This window comes from Nymphalis io, chromosome 10 (genome assembly GCF_905147045.1).
Source record: "Nymphalis io chromosome 10, ilAglIoxx1.1, whole genome shotgun sequence".
Taxonomy (NCBI): domain Eukaryota; kingdom Metazoa; phylum Arthropoda; class Insecta; order Lepidoptera; family Nymphalidae; genus Nymphalis; species Nymphalis io.
The window spans coordinates 4,253,589-4,277,695 of NC_065897.1; the positions used below are offsets into that span (position 1 = coordinate 4,253,589).

At 31.7% G+C, this 24,107-nt stretch overlaps 1 protein-coding gene across 6 annotated transcripts in view; it reads left to right on the forward strand.

Annotated features, from left to right (window-relative positions):
- Window positions 1-24,107, forward strand: part of LOC126771284 (translation initiation factor IF-2) — a 78,551-nt gene that overhangs the window by 30,890 nt on the left and 23,554 nt on the right. The window contains exon 1 of one of the 6 annotated variants that reach the window (XM_050491084.1): window positions 5,738-6,313. The exons of the other annotated variants lie outside the window; for them this stretch is intronic. The gene's annotated coding sequence lies outside the window, so the exon portion shown is untranslated. Of the gene's footprint in view, window positions 1-5,737; window positions 6,314-24,107 lie in introns of those variants that run through there. 6 annotated transcript variants of the gene reach the window in all.

Here is a 24,107-nt window from a genome sequence, read left to right on the forward strand (position 1 = left end):
ATTAGGCTTGATACGATTATCAGTTATTACCGATGGTACTGATTAAAAATGAAATGTTATTTAAAATATAACTAGTATACATACTACATACTTGCTAAAGAAAAGAGAAAATTGACGCAGACAGCATAATATATGTTCGTAAATAGAAGTCAAATTCCTAGGCAAACGTGAGCATGCTTATAAAATGCAACATTATTTTGTAATAACTTGAAATTTTACGCATTATTTGCATTGCACATTGGCTAACAGACTAGGCTTGAACCTAATCGACGATGAAGATTCTTAACGTTTCGCATAAGAAGTGAGAATGTTATTACAATAATCTAGGGCATAATTCTTGTGTTAAAGTCCATTAGTTCACATAGACTTTAGTAAATTACGTCGATCGGACGGATATATCGCAAGCTCTTGTCAATGGCGTAAAATTTAACACTCGGTATCGTTCTAAATATAATGTCGACATATTGTTTAATTCAGACAATGGTTGTTATAAAACAAATCATACCTACATAGCTTGTTAGATAGTTTTATTTTTTATTTTTATGTCGGAATAATATCTACATAATGTATGTACCGTTTTAAGAAATTATAACATAATATTCAGGGATTTCTCAACGATTGGCGCGTATAGATCTCATTTCGTTGCATCATCTAGTCGTCATCTAACTGATTTGGAGTGCAGATAAGGAGCGGTTTCTTTGATGTTCGTTATAATTTCAAAGTTTTACGCTATTTGGATGAACTCATCTATCAAATGATTTTATAAATAAAAAAATCGCAATTATTACGTAATTTATTATTTTAGTAGTAATGGCCATCGAGAATGTTTAAAGAGAACAGGTTCTTTTGTAAAATGATGTATTTTGTTCTAAAAGAAAACTAGAAAGGTATGTTTACAAGACAATTAAAAATATATAATTGTTGGTACTGTTTATGATGAAAGAATGTAATTTATAAAACAATTGAATAAAAAAATTGCAGAAGTCATTTAACAATTTACTTTATTAATACGATATACGGAAAAATTATCATATGACTTGATTAATATAATTTTAAATAGTACAATATGCAAAATTTAATTGTCAAAAAGCAAACTGTAGAAAATGTGATTCTCACCATTATATAAATGTGCATAACATAACGTTTCGCTTAGTACAAAAGGTGTGCTACTTCCATTCTTATACACATAATTTTTAACACTTCCCTTACAAAGTATTACACAATCTTAGATTTATTATTGTGTAATCTTTAACGAGATTATTTTACGTGTAATGAGTATAATATTATTGTTTTAACGACATTTTATAAATAATCTGTAAATCAACTATTTCATTGGACTGTCATATAAAATTAAATTTAGACAGAATACGATAATTAGTAAAAATAATAATAATAATAATATCCTAGGACATTTTTCACACACGGCCATCTGATCCCAAATTAAGCTTGTACAAAGCTTGTGCTACGGAAACCAGACAACTGATATACTACATATACTACTTTTCTTTTGTAAATACATACTTATATAGATAATTACACCCAGACTCAGGACAAACAGACATGTTCATGCACACAAATGTCTGTCCTGGGTGGGAATCGAACCCACAACCTTCGGCGTGAAAGGCAAGTGTTCTACCAACCACGCCAACCGGCTCGTCTTTATTATGTATTTTCCACTTGTATATATACATACATATACATACATACACACACATATACGAGCAGAGATTAAAACTCTTAAACGACGCACTGAGTTCATCATGTGTTTAATTTTGCATCTGTCGGATGAAATTCCACCATTCCCGCACTGGAGCAGCGAGCTCGAAATCTTCTCAAGAGTGAAGGAGGCCATCGCCTCTAATATACTTCGTTTTGTAATTTACTTTAGCGATCGTTGACAGCAATCATACCCTTTTAATTATAACAATATCAACAAAACCTGTACAGGCAAATAAATAAATAAATAAAAACTTAAGCTTTTTATTTTATTGATATTCTTTTATTTAATTAATTTTACAATAAATAAAAAATTTAATTCTAAAATATCCTTTTCGTTTCTTAGAAGAGCAATACTATACGGTTTACGTAAATACACAGTAAGTAAAAGCGTTATTGCTGTACACTCAAAACGTACACTTGCTAGACGTTTTATTAACTTATATCCGGTGCAAGTGTTCATACGTCCGCCTCGTCAGTACGAAGGGGCGCGGTCATAATCGCCATTAATAAACAATATGCATCAAAGGAGAAATTCCTAGGAACGTTGAACAGTTCCATGGTATGTTGAAGGTGAAATATTATTAGCTGACGGAACCTTTGACGCTCAAACTAATTAATAGGTTTGAAAACATAAGATCGATTTTAACATATACATCGGTAAATTATTATTAAACATTTAGTAATGTTTAAATTTATCCATATGTTTTGCCTTCGTAACGTCAGAATAGGTTCTTTTAAAATGCCATTGTGAAACTCTCACGGTTAGCCTATTCGTCGACGTAACTATAGGATGTTTGCAGTTTTGCATTACAAATAAATGTCGTGCACGTATCTTTCGTGTGTGTGCCTTGTTCGATAACATTGTTCATTTTCACCAGTAACTCGTGATGTATAAGGTTTATTAGTTGTAGGTAAATTATTGTCATCATGTCAATTCTCGTCGATTGTAGCGCATCGTTAATTCTCCTTATTGTCTTCTATTGTCCGTAGACGGTGTATCCATTCTAATATCGTTCCAGTAATGTTCAGTGGAATATATTTTTTTCGTATCATTTCTTTAACTATATTTTGATAATTATTTATTATGTTTGTTTAATGTCATGCGACGGTATTTTCTATGTTATTTAGATATTTGTACGATTCTACGTGTCTATCTCCTATTCATCTGTCTTAATTATTTTCCTTCCTTCTTAAGTGTGCTAGAAGAAATCTTTTCAAGAGATAAACATGGCTTTCATATTTTTTCTGCTATCTCTTACTTTTTAACCATAATAATTTCATTCTGAAGAAAGTAAATAATTATTAAGTTATTAAAGAATAAGCTATGTTTAATTAAGGAACTGTACGCAATAACGTTTTCCTAAATAGATGAAACGAGTCTGTTAAGTCTATATATATATATATATATATTTTGCAGCTTTCAAAACAACACCGGAGGCATTGCCAATAAGTGATTAAAAAATGTTTTCATACAAACCGGTTCAACGGCATTCATTGACATTAACATTATGTTAACAAACTTGAAATGGCCATTAGGAAATAAGAAGAAAGTTTTTGGAAAAAATAAACATTTATTTATAAACTCAAAATCAATCGCAACGCGCATTTGATTGACATTAATGTTTGAACATAAATAAAATCGAACGTTTGTTAGTCATTCATAAGAGAAAGTTACTATTTATATTTAATTTTTCTATTCATAAAAAGCAAAAACAAAAGTAAGTTTGTCGTAATAAAATCGATTGCACAAATCGACTCATCCGTAGCTAAAAACTCGACTTGGTTCATTTTATGGCTTCTCGCGTCATTTAATATTTTAAAGCAGGATAGAGTTACACGAAAGCATCTATGATTTATTTTTCATAATTACAGTTTATATTAAGACTGATCGGGTAGAACGTTGACGATATAAAATGTTTAATTATAATAATATAACGTAGTATATATAAGTATAAGTATATATAAGTTTTTTGAGTTCTCGCAAAATATATTTAATCTATCTCATTATTGCCAAGTATTGCGAGTTTTTGAACTTGTTTAGAAATACTCTCTTTTGTTTTCGCAATATAAAAAATACAAACAGGATTATAATATTTGATTCAAATCTCCATTCAAACTCCGACGACTTTCGTATTCGTGCCCTTTTTTAGTTTAAGTTTTGTTGTTACGCTACTCCTGTTACTCACTCACGAATTCATTCATTCAAGCTACAGTTTCTAAAACAGTGATCAAAGTCAGATGAAGTAATTTGACTTTAATCTGAATGACGATTGGTCGATCGCAATCGATGACGCAATGGGCCACCAATAAGTGTCCTGATAACGTTTACATATATTTTACCGACTTTACCAGCATAATTCAATGAACATCCTAACGTTCCGGTTTTCGAGTGTTTTTTTTTCTATTTGATGATTAATTACTACAAGCAATCAGAAATATATATCAACTAACTAAAGAAAAACTCATGTCTCGTCAGCGTGGGATGTCGATGCCGTCCTCTGTACACTGTCAACTGTTACAGTCGTGGGGCTGAACAAACCTTTCGCGTTATTATGACAAAAGAGAAAAGAAAGAAATGTATAAAAAAGCTAACATTAAAATACACGCTGGGTACGATCTTGGCAGTGATATTTTCCAACTCTTTGTACGTTTCATGCATTTGAATCTGTTAAATATTTAACATATAACCGTATCAAAATTGCATCTTCATACGCCCAGAATTCTAATGACGTCAATGTAACTTTCCAAGTTTTTACTTTCGTTTATTTCGGAAAAACAAAAAACACCATCCACCGCCATCAATAATGACAGATCACGTGGTTGACGTCGGCAAGGGGAAAACAATTATTCGGTATTTTAATTTTTGTCTCATATCGTATCTCGCTCCACTGAGCAACGAATACCGAGAGAGAAAACATGAATAACATTCGGTTTGCTATTCCGGATCTGCATTAAATTAACAATGCTTCGGATGCAGCGATATTGTGATAATTTGCAACAATAACAACAAATGTCAATAGAATATAGAAATATTAAATTAATTGTTTTTTTCTTCTTCTTGTTTTATCGAAGTAAATAAATAAATTAACAAATAAATCCTCGTTAAATACCACTATGTCATTAGGCCAGCTAATAATGTTTTGGTAACAGAAACCAATAATTGCCTAAAAAATAATTCTTTAAAGCGTATATAAAAAAAAGACAAGTGCTATTCAATACATTGTTAGTACATTTTATATTGAAATGAATATTGTCAGCTTTTTATTTTAATTTTTTTTTATTTTCTTTAATTATTTTGCAATATATGTACGTATTCGGTATATGGTATTTGATTTACATATCAAGATAATATAAAAAGTAAGTATTATTTTGTAGACTCAGGTGTTTGTGTATTTTGACGTATATTCAATTTCAATACAATGTAAATATAATTTATTGACAACTATGAGAGCTGTTCGTAATAACAGTTTTCTTCAAAGTAGACTATTAAAGAGGGCAATGTTTTTCAACTTGATTCAGTATAAATATTAAAATAATTAAATATATTATTTAATTTTAATGCATATTTTTGTTTACGTTAGCTGGCTATAAGTAATATTTAACGTAAAAGTATAAAGACATTGGAGTTTAATATCTATATAATATTAGAAAACTTTTGTTACCTAATTGTTAATATATCTCACAGTGCAATAAACTTTGTAATATATATGTATTCCTCTATGTATCAAATCGTAGTACATAAGGGCATGTCTAGTCTGTAAACGTGACGTCTCCGGCCTTGGCTGTCGGTTTACGATCGGGCTGATTCGGCTGCGTCCGCTACATTTCTGTCTCTTTTACACTCAATGACTACCTTTCAAACCATCTCGGATTTCCACACGCAATGTTTCGAGGAAACTGACTCAGCTGTGTTTTTGTGTAAACATTTATAAATCCATATTGAGCTTTATTTCTTTCACATCAGAGTGCACATCCTTATGCGTTTTCCTATGCCGGTTACAGACTTGTGAGCCTTATTATATACGTCATAGTATACTTCTTTCTCTTTTTGCCCGTCGCGCACAGCTGCCTCCGGTCAGTACGTTAGAGTTATTTGTCAGTTGCGGACGTCAGTGTTAAACTCACATATATTTACGTGGTCGAAAAATATCGAACCGTTACGGATACGAGTGTCAAATACATTACAATTTCTATTTGACGGTGCCGTAAAAGTGTGGTATTGTTATAATAGGGTAAATAAGTTACTTTCCTTTTTTAATCGGTTCCGATATTATGCGCTGCTTTAGCTATTGTTTCCAAAACATTGAAAGTTTGTGTAATGTCACTCGAGGAAACAGTGCGGCGGTGAATCGGTATGCAGAATAGGGAACTGTAACAATTGTTAGTGTGTGCGTGTGTTACGGCTCAGTGGTTTAGCGGTTTTCAGTGTCCCCCAGTGTTGAATTGCTAGAGTTACGTTCAAGACCTGACTGATGGGAGATTGTGTTGGGTTTAGTCGAGAAGAGCGTCATGCGGGCTCTCGGGATTACGTCTAGTGTCTTTGGAGACCGTCAAAACGGCCGCTACGGAATTAACACCGGTCCTGGCACCACAGGTTTGTATCATCAGCATTACGAGCACCTACCTCGTACTTCGGCCTAATTTTATATATTTTTATTGAAGGTAGTTTACCAAAAAGTAACAAAAAAATTATATTCAAATATAGTTTGTTGTACATTGAAATTAATAAAAAACCGCTAGGTAACTAATGTATTTTTATTAATACATTTAAATTATAGAGCTCAGTTATAAGTCTGTATAAAAATACTAAGTATATAATAAGGGTATCTAAAACAATATAAATTATGATGTAAGATTTGCTAAATAATTTACTTATGAACATTTCGCCTTAGTTCTGATGTACATATTATACTACATCTGTTCACTATATCTAAAATAGGTATTGAAATTGCACATTTACAAATTTAACATTCTACATTTAATTTTGTTGTTGTATCAAAATAATACTGGTTGTTACTCCGCTTTTTCGCTCCGAGGGTACATTCAATTTTAGTAATGCTTGCAATTTATGTATAATTTCAAAAGTGCCTAACCTATTTACTTTTCCACGATATAATCGACTCTAGGTCAGAATGATATTATAATCTCTCCAACCGTTTGAACGAAATTAATAATCAAACATCAAACCCAATCTCCTTAATAATATTAGTAAAATAATTTAAAGATTCCGTTTAATTTCTAGCCGTTGGTTAAAAATTGAACATTTGGACATGAAATACTAATAATATTTATATATGATACAAATAAATTGATATACACGTAAGTGGCTATGTCAAGGTGTGGGCGAAGACAAGCTTGTGGCTGTAACTCTTGACTACAAAGTTTCGCGAATACATCTACTAGTCTAACCAGTTGAAGGCTATGTATAATATACAACAAGGTGCATATTCTGAAATGTGTTATTTTACCTACAAATTTCGCAAACATTTCACGGTCGCACATTTAATTTACCGTTGGATCAAACATTCTATACTTTTTTGACACTATGTATTGTTAAATATTTCGACGCTTTGTCGATTTTTATTTGTATTTTTTGTAAAATCTTCAGTTGTTTTATATTGTAAAGGGTTTAAGTTGGATGAAAGAAGTAATCTACAACTTTAATTATCCAATTAAAATAATTTATCACCAATATTTATAATGAAACTTCAGAAGGGTCATATGCATATTATTCCGTTAAAATATACGGAGATTTAAGTTAAGACTATTTTTACAACTTGTCTTACGAAATTTAGACAAGTACGCTTAAAAAAAATGTTTTGTTAGAGGACAAAGGTTAAAATTCTTATTTTTCTAACGTTATTTACTGTGCTTTATTTTCGATGTTTGTTGTTTTATAATTATATAATTTTTAAATAACGAATGTTTATATCTTATAAGTAAAATTAGCATGGGATAAAATCCTTATTTTGCCCGTACAGAATCGGGATGGGCAGCTAGTATTACCCGATGATAAACATATAACGCGTAAAACGAATTAAACTTAATTGGATCTACTTGTGTTGCTTGAATTAAATTGAAAGTCTTTTTAGACTCACTAATTTATTAGTTTAGCATCCGACCGACTAAAATCGAATAATCTGAATGCGGTTAGATTTAAGTTATAGCAATTATGATACAAAGCAAAAAAAGCAGGCTTTGAAATTGGAACAAACGAAACGCTTAAACATAAACATATTTTGAATTACCTTTTGATGACGACGCATTGCTATTATATTCTTGTTTAAGCATATCTGTTATGTTTAAATTCAGGGTTGAAAACTTTAACTTTTTATACTATATTTTTTTTTAACTATGATGATATTATGATTAATATTTCGACCTTTTTCATTTGGAAATTGATTATTGTTATTTTTACTTATTATTAAAATTTCAAAAATCAATATATAAGTTCTTCTACAGTATTTTTTTTAAAACACTATTAATAACACTTGTCTTATTTAATAAAAAATCAATCTCTATCTCCTAGAGATGTAAGCGCAACATTTAAATTGCTTATTATTGTGCCATTAAGACATACAAGTTGCAGTATATATATGGCAAAATCACTTATTGATAAACAAATATCATCATCATCATCATCATCACCCTTTTCGCGTCCACTTCTGGACATAGGTCTCTCATCATAGGTCATATATAGCCCAAAATATTTGATTTAACAATGTACAGATAACAGCACCTTTACATTTTGCGCTCAACTCTCTAGTAGTTAATATACATTTTTTCCATATTTATCACCATAAAACTTCTTTTAAACAGATTGTTTTAAAACAAATGTATTTATTTTAATCGCTTATTTTAATCATCTCAACCCTGGAAAAAGTGTTTATTCATCAATTTATAGAAATACGCTATTTTAACAAAATAAATTTACTTCGTTTTCTCCTTTGTTTTAATTTTTATTCCTTTCAGAGATTATAAAATCTCACTCAGAATTAGTCGTCGTTACCTACATCATTTTTATGGTGCGCGAAGGTGTTTTTTTTGTTAAAGAGCTTACTAGTCGACAAAAACCGTCCATAATTACCGAAAAATATTAATAAAAACAAATTCTTCAAAAAAAGTCAATTTTTTTAAAATCGACAATCGAAATTGTATAGCAAAAAAAGTAAGGAAAAAATAGAACGATATTGTCTAAATAGTTACTAGTGGTTTTTACTTTTTAATATTTATGGATGGGTCATACGTGATATATCAGAAATATGCTAGAAAGGTACGTGGTAGACATAACAAATGTAGTAATAATGTTTGGTACTGAGTCGTCACATATCTTATCACGCTTTTTTAAACGACTTCAAAAATATTCTGGTTTTTTTAATTGACTTATATTACTGGTGGTAGGGCTTTGTGCAAGCTCGTCTGGGTAGGTACCACCCACTCGTCAGATATTCTACCGCAAAACAGCAATACTTAATATTGTTGTGTTCCGGTTTGAAGGATGAGTGAGCCAGTGTAATTACAGGCACAAGGGACATAAAATCTTAGTTCCCAAGGTTGGTGGCGCATTGGCTGTAAGCGATGGTTGACATTTCTTACAATGCCAATGTCTAAGGGCGTTTGGTGACCACTTACCATCAGGTGGCCCATATGCTCATCCACCTTCCTATTCTATAAAAAAAAACTGCTTACATATAATTACAAAGTCCCCGATTCCTGAGCAAGCATATGAAATAAAGTATTCTATTATATATTATAAAAAATAATTACATATGAATGAGGTTTAGAGAATCGTGTTTAAAACCTAAAACATTATGTAATATTTTGAATGGCGACTGTGGGGAACTAATCGTATTATTGGCACGTGCAAATTTAAATTAAGATAAGAGAATATAAAATCGTGAAGGATTAGTGAATAACGAAGCATTCACAAGAATGAAATTTGTTACGATGATATAAATCTTTGCATGAGACAAAGAGACTTCCACTATAAAATTTTAGTAATTATACTAATATTTTATAATTACACTAAATTTTTTTTTATTTGTTGTTGAGTTGAGTGTTTAATGAATGTCGGTGGGTACGGTTTGATTGCAGACAGTGTCTTTATGCTGTCAAAATCGCAGAGGCGTTTATCGTGAGAGGCGACCTTGTAGTGTCTGACATTGGAAGCAAAGATTTTGTGTATAGTGTTTCGTTTGCTTTTAAATCGCGACTATATGACCTCCATGCCCGCTCATTAGCCACAATATTTTATATGAGCACAACAAATTAAACGGTATCCAATTGCACTCATTTCTAATTTGGCGTCGAGTTATGCCGTTTAAATGGCAAATTTTCTCCTAGCTGGATATATTGCATTTAACAGTACAACATTACACAAACAGTGCACATTTCCAAGTTGTCCGAACCATATTTGTCATACGGCTTCTATTTCAAGTTTGTTCAGAGCGCGTAACGCAGTTAGTGTTGTTCGGACGCTTTCTATCTTTTATCTGTATATCGTCACCGAACTCGGTCAGCGTTATCATTTAAGAATTATATTTTTTTTCTATAATTTCGGTTCCATTTATGACACATACGTTACTCTACTGTTTATTAGGGGCTGTAAAAAAGTTTTTATATTATTATTTTTAATAGTTATATTGCATAATCAATTTTAGATGTTGAAATATACATCCCGGTATTATTTACACATGACCAACTAATGGTACCGACTTGCAACCGCATTCGAAAGACTGCGGTTTCTTTGCGAACCTCGGTGCAGTCGTCTTGAACGGATGTTGACCTAACATTTTTTATAAACGCCCGGGATTTGTAATGCCATTTTGAATTACGGCCTAGATGATTCTAGCTTACCTGAAATATAATTTAAACGTTACAATGTTGAAAATTATGCGGGTGCTATGTGACGGAAACAATGTGACGAAACTAGTCCATTAAAAATGTCACTCAATAAACCACGGCTAGGTTTGAAGCTAATTCAAAAATAGAAAGTGTTAAATGCTTCGCATTGACGTACCGTTCTGAATACTCGAATAAGACAATGCGTTGCCTCTTGATAAATGGTTCCTACTTTAGCTGCATAAGTAACTAGGATTCTTTTTTGAATTGTTCAAATTGTTAGTGTCTATAGCGCATTTAGTTCGCTAATGAAGTTATTGTTACGATTTAAATTTATTTATATTATTCTGTTTTAACAATATTGGAACATTAATTTTCGAAAGAGGATTGAAATTTAAAATATAAAAAATTGCCCTTAACTTTACATTCCTTACAATAGGAATAAATAGGTACAATAAAAAATATTTATTGTGCTCTGTAATAAGTTTTTGTCGTGCACCAATTTACAATTAAAAAATGTCTAGGATTATAGATGCTATATAATATATAACTTGAAAATCGAAAATGATTAAGTTTCGTGCAGGGTATTACTAAATTAGCATCAAATGTATAAAAACAAGTTTAAGTTAGCGTACGTCAGTATCGTAGTGAGTATTTTATTTTTTGAGGGACTGTTAATAATGTTTGTGTAGTGTAGGTATTTGGAATAACCATTGATTTTGCAAATAAATTAATTTTCGCGCTTTTTTAATTTACTGATTTACATTTTGTTAATTTTTCGCCCCGTGCATCGGAATTGTGGTTCAACGGAAAAACATTGCGAGCATTCTTGAGACCATTTCACGCGATCATGATTTGTACAATAGTTGTTTTTGATTTAAATCTGCGTAGCTTTATTTAGTAAACATTATGTTTGTAAACTAAAATAGTATTCTAAGTTAGAATAACGAAATTAATTCGAGAAACTTGCCTTAATCATGCTGATTTGTGTCATCACCTCAATCCTTATTTTGATAGCTTTTTAACAAAATTACGCAATACTTTAAGTAACCATGAGCAGCCAATTTGTTTTCTTAAACAAGCCAATAAAAATCATAAAAATGATTCCCTAAAATTTTTAAGACTTAGTTTTAATTTCCATCTAATTTAATTACAATAACAAGAAAAATACAGGACGTCCTGTTTTCAAACTGAAGTTTCAACAAAAATTTTTTACCTAATAATGTTATTTATATATTTTTTAATTTTAGTAACAGTGTTAAACAATTTTACGACATGAGTTTTGTAAATTGTTCATCAATAATGAGTAACAAAATTTACTGTAACATTATATGAACGTTTGACATTGGGTTTGTCGTTATTGATATTATTGGAACTGAGGTCCGGGGATCGCTTGCGAATGGGTCACGTTTGATTGCACAGAATCTCTGATGCGTGTCGGACACCATAGACACTTGTAGAAGAATAGCCAATGAAGCGAAAATTGGCTCAATTAATTGATCTTATGTAACAAACGTAGGTAAATAAGTTATAAATTTCAAAGGTAACGTTTTTTTTATTATTATTCTAAAATTAATTATGTCGTGTGGTGATACACCAGTTTACCAACAAAATGGGAAAGTGTAATAAATGAGCTTATATGACAAAATCTTCGTCCTCGTATAAAAATGAGAAAACAGTACACGAATATTTTGTATGTATTATATGATCCGACCTTACCAATAATCAAATTCGCGCAACTGAAAATCTAGAATGGACTTGCCATGATTATCGTAATACTACTTTTGTGTGACGTAGTTCTTTTAATATAAAGAAATGTGATAACGACGTGGCAGATTCTGTAAAAAAACTCGACTACGAAAATAAATTTAAAATATACTTTAAGAAAAGCCATTTCATAATAATTATAATAGTGTAGGAACTAACCTATGTTTCAAGCTTGAACATATTTATGCATATGTATTTGGACTAGGCAACTTAGAGATAACGTTGGATAATTAAAAATATATTTAAGAACGTCCGTCGTAGATTTTAATTTTTAATATATAAAATTCACATTAATTTAAATAAAAAAAAACATATAATTAAAACTCGATACACAGGTTATTAGATTTGTATGGATGTTATATACTCGTATGTATATTATGACATTATTATTTCGAGCATTATGATTTCTTTAAAACGAAACCATAATTTTATGATTATACAAACCTCATAGCAGACTATAATTCTAAGTGATTTGTCCTATTACGAAGGAAGTTATATACTAATTATTATCAATGACGATTTCATTATGCGTAGCGTAATTACTAATGCGATGGTTTATTTTTCACTATATACAGACAATAACTGAATAAGCCATCAGATTTTCAAAAAAGAAGTTTCTATTTATCGATTTAGTTGCTGCTGGTAGAGCTTTGTGCAAGCTCGTCCGGGTAGGTACCACCAACTCATCAGATATTCTACCGCAAAACAGAAGTACTCGGTATTGTTGTATTCCGGTTTGAAGGGTGAGTGAGCCAGTGTAATTACAGACTCAAGGGACATAAGATCTTAGTTCATAAGGTTGGTGGCGCATTGGTGAGCGATGTTTAACATTTCTTACAATGCCAATGTCCATGGGCGTTGGTGACCACTTACCATCAGGTGGCCCATATGCTCGTCCGCCGTCCTATTATATAAAAAATTAAAAATTAAATCCTTTGTGTAAAGAGTATTTATATTATTATTTGTATATTTATTATTTACCTATATGTTAGCATTTAGAACGTCGCACCGATTGACATTGTGACTAAGGAAGGTCATATACGTACGTGTCAGCTTACAATAAGAAAAAACTGTATTGATTCCAGTTCGTGAGGTTTTGATAACGATTGGTCTGGATCGAGCCCCATGTCCTCAATACCATTGATATAGTGATTTAAAAAATATTCTTTTATATATCTTCCCGTTTTTGAAGTTTCTATGTCTCAACCGTTGAAGCCATTTTGATGGTTATCAAGACATAGAGACAGACAAAACCCTGTGTAAAGGCAAAAGTAATTTATTTAAAAATCAACCCTTAACTTAACAAATAATGAAAATTTAAATGCAAATGTTTTACAGTAGAATAGTTGTTATGCGAATTGAATGATTGTACATAGGTAGAACCGCAATTTTGGTAATGATAACATCCGTATGGAAATATTTCGTAACGAAACATTAACATTGTAGTTAGAATGTAATTGTTGTTATTATAGCAGAACTACTTCCTTAACTATCAAAATTATACATCAAGTATAGGGCCGCAGTATAATACTAAAGCCATTTAATTACGTAAATATAACAAGTAAACACGACGATTGTATGCTCTACACCAGTATTATTTACTTACGCAACCACCTTAACGTATATAATGTAAAATATTGTGATATACTTGCAATATTAACTATTGAGTACCGGCGGTATAATTCTGTTCAAAGAAAGTTACGTGACTATATTCGAACAAATCGAAAATTGGAATATTCATATATATGGATATGGTGAAAAATTATATAAGCTAAACTATTATAAATTAATTGCATAGCACATCGGGTGTTATATTTGGGAGTTGTAAGACAAAACTCTGCAGACACAACTATGACTTTTGATCCAACACGACGGGAGAACGATCACGACCAGATCATCTAAGGACCAATGCTACTTAATATTGATAATTTTCTATAATTCAAAGCTATTGTTTTCTGATTAAAGATTTGATCTTGTGATCTCGGAACCTGTATCATGAGCCACAGAACTAATTAAAAACCTTTGATGTCGACCAATTAATATGTATACGCTGTGAACTTGAATCGTACCCAAATTCACTGAAACTGACCTCTGCGAAATATTTATATTGTGCTCCTTATCACTGATAGACACCGACAACATTATTATGGCTGACCATGTGTCGCATACTTCAATTCAATGTGTGCTTATAATCGTATCAACTAATCGCCGTGATTGTTTTATATCGATAACAGTAATATTTATTCGATAACTTCGAATAACCAGGAACAGAAGCATTATTAGAATATTATTTTTAAAAGCCATGGACCGAATCGAAATAACTTTTTTGAAGTTCTTTTAAGCTATATATGAAATTTTATGTTTTACTAAAAAGGTCTAAATCGAAGGAGGTTGCTCGTGTTTTTTTATGCCTTCACTATTGCAGTTCGACTGTGTAATCTAATCGATATTTTTGTTTTTTCAGGTAAGCAACAGAGCTTGAGTTTTTGTTGACTCAGCTGTTTAAAAATAATAAAATGGTAAGTTAAAAAACGAATGGGAAAGTTTGGCGAGACTTATCACAAATACTTATTTTTAGGTCAAGTAAAACAAGTTAATGTTTTAATTCACAACTAGTAATAAATCAGAGCTTGATTTCTACCATTCTCCTATTTAATAATACTTATTTGTTCCAAATTCTTGACTAGATCGAAACCTGAAAACTCTAAAAATAAATATTTATATACTCGTAACTTTTTTATTAAACCAAACTTAATAGTAACAGTAACAGCCTGTAAATGTCCAACTGCTGGGCTAAGGCCTCCTCTCCCTTTTGAGGAGAAGGTTTGGAGCTTATTCCACCACGCTGCTCCAATGCGGGTTGGTATCAAAATTAGACACATGCAGGTTTCCTCACGATGTTTTCCTTCACCGTCAAGCACGAGACGAATTATAAACACAAATTACTAGAGTAAATACTAAATTTAATAGAATTCCAATAAACTACAAATTAATTTTCAAGTAACTAAAAATTAAATAAAGCATCTGTGAATAATGAATGTTATTAAATTAATTATTATTAAATGTCACATCGCTATACCGTTCCTAGATTGAATTCATGTAAATACTAAAATATTCTTCTCACATCGTACGAGAAAATGTTAACGTAGTAATGTGATGATGACGCGTAAACTAACGTTGAGTAAGTACCGTTCTTAGCAGTGTCTAAATTGAACTTTATCGCTATAGCAATAGGGCATATTGCCATAGAAGCTGACGTTGTTGGGGAAGCCGGGCCACTAACCCATTTATGAACAGTGGGCGGTAATTGAATTACGCTCCTCTGACGCCGCAGACAATTCATTTGTAAAGTGGTTCTTATTGTAATAGTAAGTAATACGTAATACGGGCCCTTGACTGGACTCTCAGCTCTTGAAATACAAAAGATAATCGTGTTTAGCTGTTGTTCATCATAGGACGAGAACTTCTTGATACTAAAAATAAGCTTAACATAATATGGTCTCTGCATATCGAAAATGTTTCACAATATCGCATTTTCAAACTCATATCAATCATAGCTAATTATGTCTAAGGTGAACCTGACGAAATATTTTTTTTGTCTTGTGTGTTATAAGATATTTGAGAAATCGGATGATTCTTGGAATTTATTATCGTTATCGTTAAAAGTTATGGTCCTGAATGATTCACGGATGTGAAGATAACGAAAGTCGGATCTTGGAAAGTTGTGTAATAACGGCAATATTTTTGTCTATTACGTTTTAATTAATTGAGAAATCTCATACGTTCCAGTTTATTGTTAGCGTGACTGTTACCACTCTGAGGGAGTCGTATCATGGAATGAAATCGATACCACATGCATTTTTATTTCTTGTGGATAATGATACTTTCTATTTTAAATTTGACCATTCTGGATATTATTCCTTTTTATAATTAAAGAAAATTACAGATAATAAAACTATAACAAAGGAACCCTTGTTTAATTAAATTTTAATATATCATGACGTATAGACCAATGTGTAGTTTTGTGTTTAGTTTTTTTACTAAGTTATTATTTTAAAGTTAAAAAATTGACATCTTTGTAATGATTCCATCTAAAATAAATATTTTCGTTTTGATTCATTGAGAAGATCGAATTGAAACTCAAGTATTTTGTCTATTTTGTTATATAATTTGTTAAGAGCATGAAGCATTATGTTTAGTTTTTTCAATAAAACGATTATTTCTTTAAACCTGTTGTTTGTAATCGGGACCCGGTACTATGTCGTCATCATGGTGCACGCCGCCGACCGTGAAGCCGCTTCCGTCGCCATTTCCGTCTCCCACCACGAGTCATCTCGGCTGTTAAATCGAATCGTAATCCACTCTCGATCCCAACAATAAGGTCTCGAACAATACCTTTGCGTTTCTCTAGATTAGGCCGGGCACGATATGTCTCATTGTGACAGTTGTGTTGCAGCGACGCAAATTGATTAGCTATAGGTGCGGGTAACAGTCTAAGTAACTCAACGTTTTAAATATATTGTTCGTTTAAAGAATCCATTTCTACTTCAAAATCTACTAGATTTTGGCTTTTTAGTTAGTAAGTAATTAACGGCCTTGCTTATAAAAATTGCTTAGCGGCTGTTTAGTTAAAAAATAATCTCGTTCTTTCTGTCTTAATAGATTTGAGGTTTGAATGAAAAAGACAAAGCATTGTTTAAATAATCACCTGCCAAACATTTATAAGTAAGGCCGTAATTAATTATAGCGTTCATGATAACGTATGGGTACTTATGTCTTACAAAATAAATGTATGTAGTCCGATAACATTTAAAAATTCAACGTATGTTTATGATTAATATGACATTATTATATATATTATTTAGGGTTCAATGTTAATGTAGAACGTGCGAATTTAAATACTAGTTTTATATAGTATCTAGATTTAATTTACAAAGGTCGTCTTTGGTAATTGTTTTATTTGTAGGTGGTACTAGTAGAATGATCGAAAATTACCATAAATAAAAAAAATACGTCATAAAATTTACTCAATCATTTGACTTTGCTACTTTGTATGTTCATTATTTTATTAATTATTTCCAATATCTCTATTTGTGTCCATATTCGCTACATTATGCTTAAACCGCAGTGATATGTGGGTAGGCGTAATACAGTTACTCCTCTAGATGCCGCTAGATCATCGACGTATAAGATCAAACGAGCGAAGTACGCGGGCAAGAAAGAAAATGAGCAAGCGGATAAACAGTAACAGCCTGTTAATGTCCCACTGCTGGGCCAAGATCTCCTCTCCCTTTTTAGGAGAAGGTTTGGAGCTTATTCCACCACGCTGCTCCAATGCGGGTTGGTAGAATACACATGTGGCAGAATTTCAATTAAATTAGACACATGTTTTCCTTCACCGTCAAGCACGAGATGAATTATAATCACAATTAAGCACATGAAAATTCAGAGGTGCTTGCCCGGGTTTGAATCCACGATCATCGTTTAAGAATCACGCGTTTTAACCACTAGGCCGTTTCGGTTTTAGCGGATAAAATGGCGCCCAAAATGCGATACCTGTCCAAATTACTTTTTAATACACTTCATTCAATTGTCCTTCAGTTTATTTTAAGGCTTACTTAATAAAGGCCAAAAGCGTAAACAGAATAATTAGGTATTTCAGACATAAATATGTAAAGCTTAGTTTTGTATGGAAACAATATGGATAATTAATAAAACGACGTTATATTTTTTATATTCTTTATTGTATATCAAATAAAAACATAGGTTCAGAAATGTACATATTTAAAAATATCGTCAATTTATCCAAAGAAAATCACTGGTTTTTCAGAAGCAGTCTCGAAAAAAAAAAGAAATAATGGTAAATGGAAATCACATAAATTCATTTGTTTATGTTGTTTGTTTTTTTTTGTAATCGTACTATATACATACCTATATATAATCGTTCGCCTTGCTTATAAACTTTACCTAGCTGTTGTTTAGTTAAACACTGATAATGCTATTTCTGTCATTAATAATTTGACATTCGAAAGAAGACACAGCGTTGTTTGACTAATCATGTTAAGTCATTATTTATATTAACGTTACGACTATTTATATATTTCATGAAAATATAATATTTTATAAGAAATGTAGTTAAAAATCTATATATTGAACCGCAAGAAATGAGACCTCGGAAAACTACGCTTCATCTCGTATCATATTGTATGTCATACTGCTATGTGATATAGCACTATTACATTTCGTATTGCCTACATAAGTACGCACACTAACTGGGGCGTAGAGAAATGGTTGGCTTGCTCTTGGGCGATATTAATAACGCTTAGCCTACAATCGGATTTACGCATTCACTCCATAACTCTTCGACCGTAAGAAAGTTAGAGAAACGTGCGTAAATACAATACATACTAATCTTTTACATTTTTTATTATCTAATTCCTGGCTACATAGCACGAAATATTGTTTATATATATTTTCGTGAATATTCCTTAATTTGATACCGAACGATAGCCATGCAACTCATATACGCCATATTGGAATTAATATTAAAATATATTGCTTATTACAATGTTATGTCAAATATAACATGATTTCAAGAATATGTTGATTCGTCACAATGTATTAACTAGTTTAAATTCTACTTGAACACAGATAAACATATGTACGTGCATAAACTGCCAATATCATAGACCCCCTTTTTATTCGCCTAGTCATATTAAAATATAAATCATATAATATATATTTTTAAATGGCACAGTTTATGAATTTTTTATTCAACAGATATTTGACGATTATCACGACCGGCTTAGTTGTATGATAGTATGATTTCGTCGCCAATTTAGATGCGTTGTGAAAGTGTGTCCTCAAAATTTAAATTCTAGTGTGTTTAAAATACCAGATTCTTCTAAATTTCCGATTGAAAATATTGAAATAAAGCTGTGTTAATTTTCGGCTTATATAATAAAGAAAAGAAAGGTTAAACGAATTTTGATCATAAAACTGCAACAAATCATTTGTTTTAAGGATTAGGACCATCATGGTGGCGGTATTATGGTATTTATAAGTTAACATCTGTTCCTTAATATAGATTAAAGCTAACCTTTAAAAAAATACGGAAGCTTATTGCGTATGTAATAATTTGTTCAAAAAAATATATTACTTATTCGTTTTAAATTACCTTTAATATATTTTATTCATATACTTGTTTCCTGAAAAATTTGCTACTATCAAAAAACTTATATTTGTAGTTATACATTATTATGTAACGGAATAGATAACTTGGTCAAAGTGAAATCATTTCATGTCGTATATACGTTTTGACACGTATATACGACTTACCGAGGAGACCAGGACCCCGACAGCCGAGATGGCCTAGTGGTTAGAACGCGTGAATCTTAACCGATGATCGTGGGTTCAAACCCGGGCAAGCACCACTGAATTTTCATGTGCTTAATTAGTAATTATAATTCATCTCGTGCTTGACGGTGAAGGAAAACATCGTGAGGAAACCTGCATGCGTCTAATTTCATTGAAATTATGTCACATGTGTATTCTACCAACCCGCATTGGAGTAGCGTGGTGGAATAAGCTCTAAACCTTCTCCCCAAAAAGGGAGAGGAGGCCTTAGCCCAGCAGTGGGACATTAACAGGCTGTTACTGTACTGTTACTGGAATAGATAGTTTTGGTCGATCTTTATTTATTACTGTAAGTATCTATACCTGTGTAAAATATAATTTGTCATCTCATAAATCGATTATGTTCCCGGTTTATGAAAACGAGTACTTACTCATTAACCGTGGCGTGGAATAGAAAGTGTTGCCTAACAATGTGCAGCGAAATATCTGTACCGCCTTTATAAAACGTGGCTTGAATTATTATTCAGACCGATTTTAATCCCCGAAGTCGATGAGTGACTGGATCATAAGTTTCTGAATTAAACAGTGAAAGTGTCCCACTCACAGAACAATCGATTGCAACTCATTGTAATGTCACCGTGTGACAAATGTCTTTCGAGAATATTTAGTAATAGATCAGACTTAAAACGAGATGCATATAACTCGATGCAAGCTTCAAAAGTAAACTCGTCCGGTTCTATTTTAAACCATTAACTCGTATCTATATTTATCACTCGAGTTTACCGTAAACGGACTCGGTTTTAATTCAAGGAAGTGACTAAGCGTACGGCATGTAGGAGGTGAAAGAATTATGTTAAAATGTTTTAAGTCGACCCAGATTTCATGTTCCTGGCGCCCGATGGTTCTTGTTTATAAGATAATTGAGAATAAAAAGTGTACACATCGTGTCCGAAGAAAACTCGTAAGCTCATGATGCATGGTGAAGCTGTCAATAATTACTTACTTTAATAGTCTATTTGACTATTTGATACCAATCAGACGTAACCATATACTATCGTACCTGTCATTTGCGTCTTAAGATTTTATCATCACCGTATCGTCATCGTCATTGACTGCCTCGTTGGTCTAGTGGCTTGATATAAGGCCGCAGACCCGGAGGTCCTGGGTTCAATTCCCAGGTCGGGCCAATAAAAAGTCATTGAGTTTTTCTGTCAGAAAATTCTCAGTAGCAGCCCGGAGTCTGGAAGTTGGAAGTGTGTACACTCCCGTGCCTCGAAAAGCACGTAAAGGCGTTGGTCCTGCGCCTGAACTCTTTCCGGTCGTGTACTCTCATAATCCGGAGTTAGGGAAAAGAGAGTGCACCTGTGTTCGCGCACACACTTGTGCACTATAATATATATGCGTAGTTGGCTAATCTCTCTTGCGATTGGCCGCCGTGGCCGAAATCGGTCTGGAGGACATTATTATCGTCATCATATGTATCATTTATATTTTATAGTTATCCCCACATTCTTACGGAAGCGATTTGTAGACGACATTTGAGCAAAGTTTTAGTTTGTTTTTTATTTTATTTATTTTAAAAATGCAAAATATTGTGTATTATTTTTTATTGCTGTTATTCAATGCGTTATTTAATATCACACTTTTGTTATTTAACAAAACAAAAAAAAAAAAGATGATTGATTGATTGTTGATATCGTTAAGCTAGCAGATAGCTAATAATTTGAAATATGTATTTCAATTGATTAGAATAGTAGTTAGGAAAGGCACTGTTCCTTGTGCCTAAAGGTCTCTGCAACTACTTCCGTTAAGCATGTCACTATAATTTATTATTGTCTACTTAATCATATCATAAGGATTTTTTAAATTGTAAATACTCGATTCAATAATGTACTGTGATTTAATCAACTACGAGTTCCACGAAAAAAAAGAAAGATAAAGTAAAGATTTTAAGAAAAAAGTAAGACTGTTGTTCTTATCACGTGACCGCGGAATTTAAGGTCACACGGGGTTTTCCAACTGTACTTGTATACTTTTAACAAAGAGGTGATAAGAGGTCACTGCGTTTAACAAAACCACAAAATATAATTTAATGTTGTTACGATGAGAATCAGCTGGCGCACAACAGGAAAACATATTTTGAAATCATTTCCTTTAAATATTTAATTTTGACGACATCTACTAAGAACAAGTTTCACCGTTTAATTAAATTAAATTAACTTATTTATTTATTTCATGAATTAACTCTGATATATAAGTGGCGGATCAAAAGATACATAATTTATCTATTAATTATCAAAATTTTTAACTAATAAAAATCTTGCTAGTAACAAAATTTATTTAAAAGAAAATTGACTAACACCGGTCTATTTATGTTCGAATATTAAATGATAATAACATGCACACAAAAAGTTAACAATAAGTTTACTTTAAATGATAAGATGAACTAACAAAGTAGTCGAATCTGTTATCAAATCAAAAATGAATGGCCGTGTTGAGTAACTAGAGACCTCCGGTCGTTCAGACGCCTTCGCTATTAAAGCGTACTCGGGCTTGGTATCTCGGATGATTCATACGTAAGCTGTTAGATGCCGGCTTATTGATGACTTCATAAAGGATCGTTTATATCACTTCACTTTTATATCAAGTAGGACGGCGTAAGCTCTAAATAACATTACAAAAAAAAATACACGCGCTATATGCTGCTTACTTTTGCTGTGTTGATGATATTTTATTCATTAACTGTCCTATGATCTAATAGCAAGTTTATAAGCCTGCAGATCCCGAGGCCTCGAGTTCAAACCCAAAATTCTCAGTAGCAACCCAGAGTTAGGATATAGGCAATGTTTACACTTCAAGGCCGCTGTTGGTAGGACCAACTTAGGTTTAGATAAGATCTTTAAAGGATAATGAAAGTGTGATAGGAATAGCAAATGTATTAGTTTACGGCCTTGGTTAAAATTGGTTGTGTCGTCATCATCTTTATATTTATTTAAATCAAATCGTCGTTTTCTTGTTCGAATGTGAACATAATACTAAAATAGCGTCACGTAAATAATAATAGGTTTTAGAAATATTCCTACAAGTACGTTTCGTAATATAGAAACGATAAAAATTAATTTTAAAAGCTACTTATGCAATAATTTTATTGTGTGTACTCTCTCTTCACTTATAAAGGGGACTTTTAATGGCCCTTGTAAATTCTGAGATACTTGTAGCATCAATTATTTCAATTGCTCTTATCTCCTCAGAGTACAGCTGTTGGCGCCTTATTCATACCAAGGAAGTGATGCATGTTTTGTAAACAGTAAAAATTCATTTACAGATAAATAAATTTACAAACAGGAATCTAATGTAATTAATATGTAATTGCGAAACTATTTTAAAGATACAAAATGATACTTCTTTTTTAAATGAATGCAATTTCAGCAATTACTTTAAATCAAAACTACGTATGTTAATGGTATATTCATTATTATGTAAAAGCCATGAAATATAGTAAATTAATTTATATATATTTTTAATTTGTTATTTTGTGTTTTTTCATCATCTATCTGTTAAGTAATACGTTACATCAATAGTATTTCCTACTTTTGTTGCGTCCGTTTGTAATATTTTATTGTGTTACAAGATTAGTATCGCAAGCAAGAAGGTGAAATATTTCTTATTTATTATTTAAATTCAAAATAAATAGCTTTTGTATAGCAGTCGTAAAAGTATATAAGACGTTAGCCAATGCATAAGAGTACTGAGAATTACTCAGAAAATGTATTATTTTAAAGTATTATAATTGGTTTCAATTGTTTACCAAATAACTATCCAACATGCATAGACCTAAACGTGACATTTAGTTTTTATAGAACTTGCCAACATTGCGTAAAAGTGCATAGGTGGCGATTGTGATTTATTACGCTCCACCGTGACTATTATCGTTCAATGTGACGACACGATCGCGATACAACTCGCGATTTGTCTTTGTAATTTCAATAATAATCATATATTATAATATTTTCAAATTTTATCATACAAATATTATAAAGATTATCCGGATTAAACCAATTGCGTCAATCACAGAAAATCCCTTCTAAGTCTCGTGATATATATAATATTCTTATTGGTAATCGTTTATATGGTATAGACTGTATAATATAATGTTAATATACATATAGTTTTTAGTGTGTGACGAAGAGAAAATTATAGGTTCAAGCGTAAGACGTTACTTTAGATCGATAGTTACTTATAGTTCTTATTTGTTTTTATCTCATTCTTTTAAAAAATATTATGTCCACGAGTAACAACACAGCTTTGATGTTTTACGCACCTTATAAAACTCGAAAAGATAATGGACCAAGTGTAAGTAAGTATGCGTGTAATTGACTTTCAGTAAGATTTAAATTTTCAACGCGATGAAACATTTTCTGAAT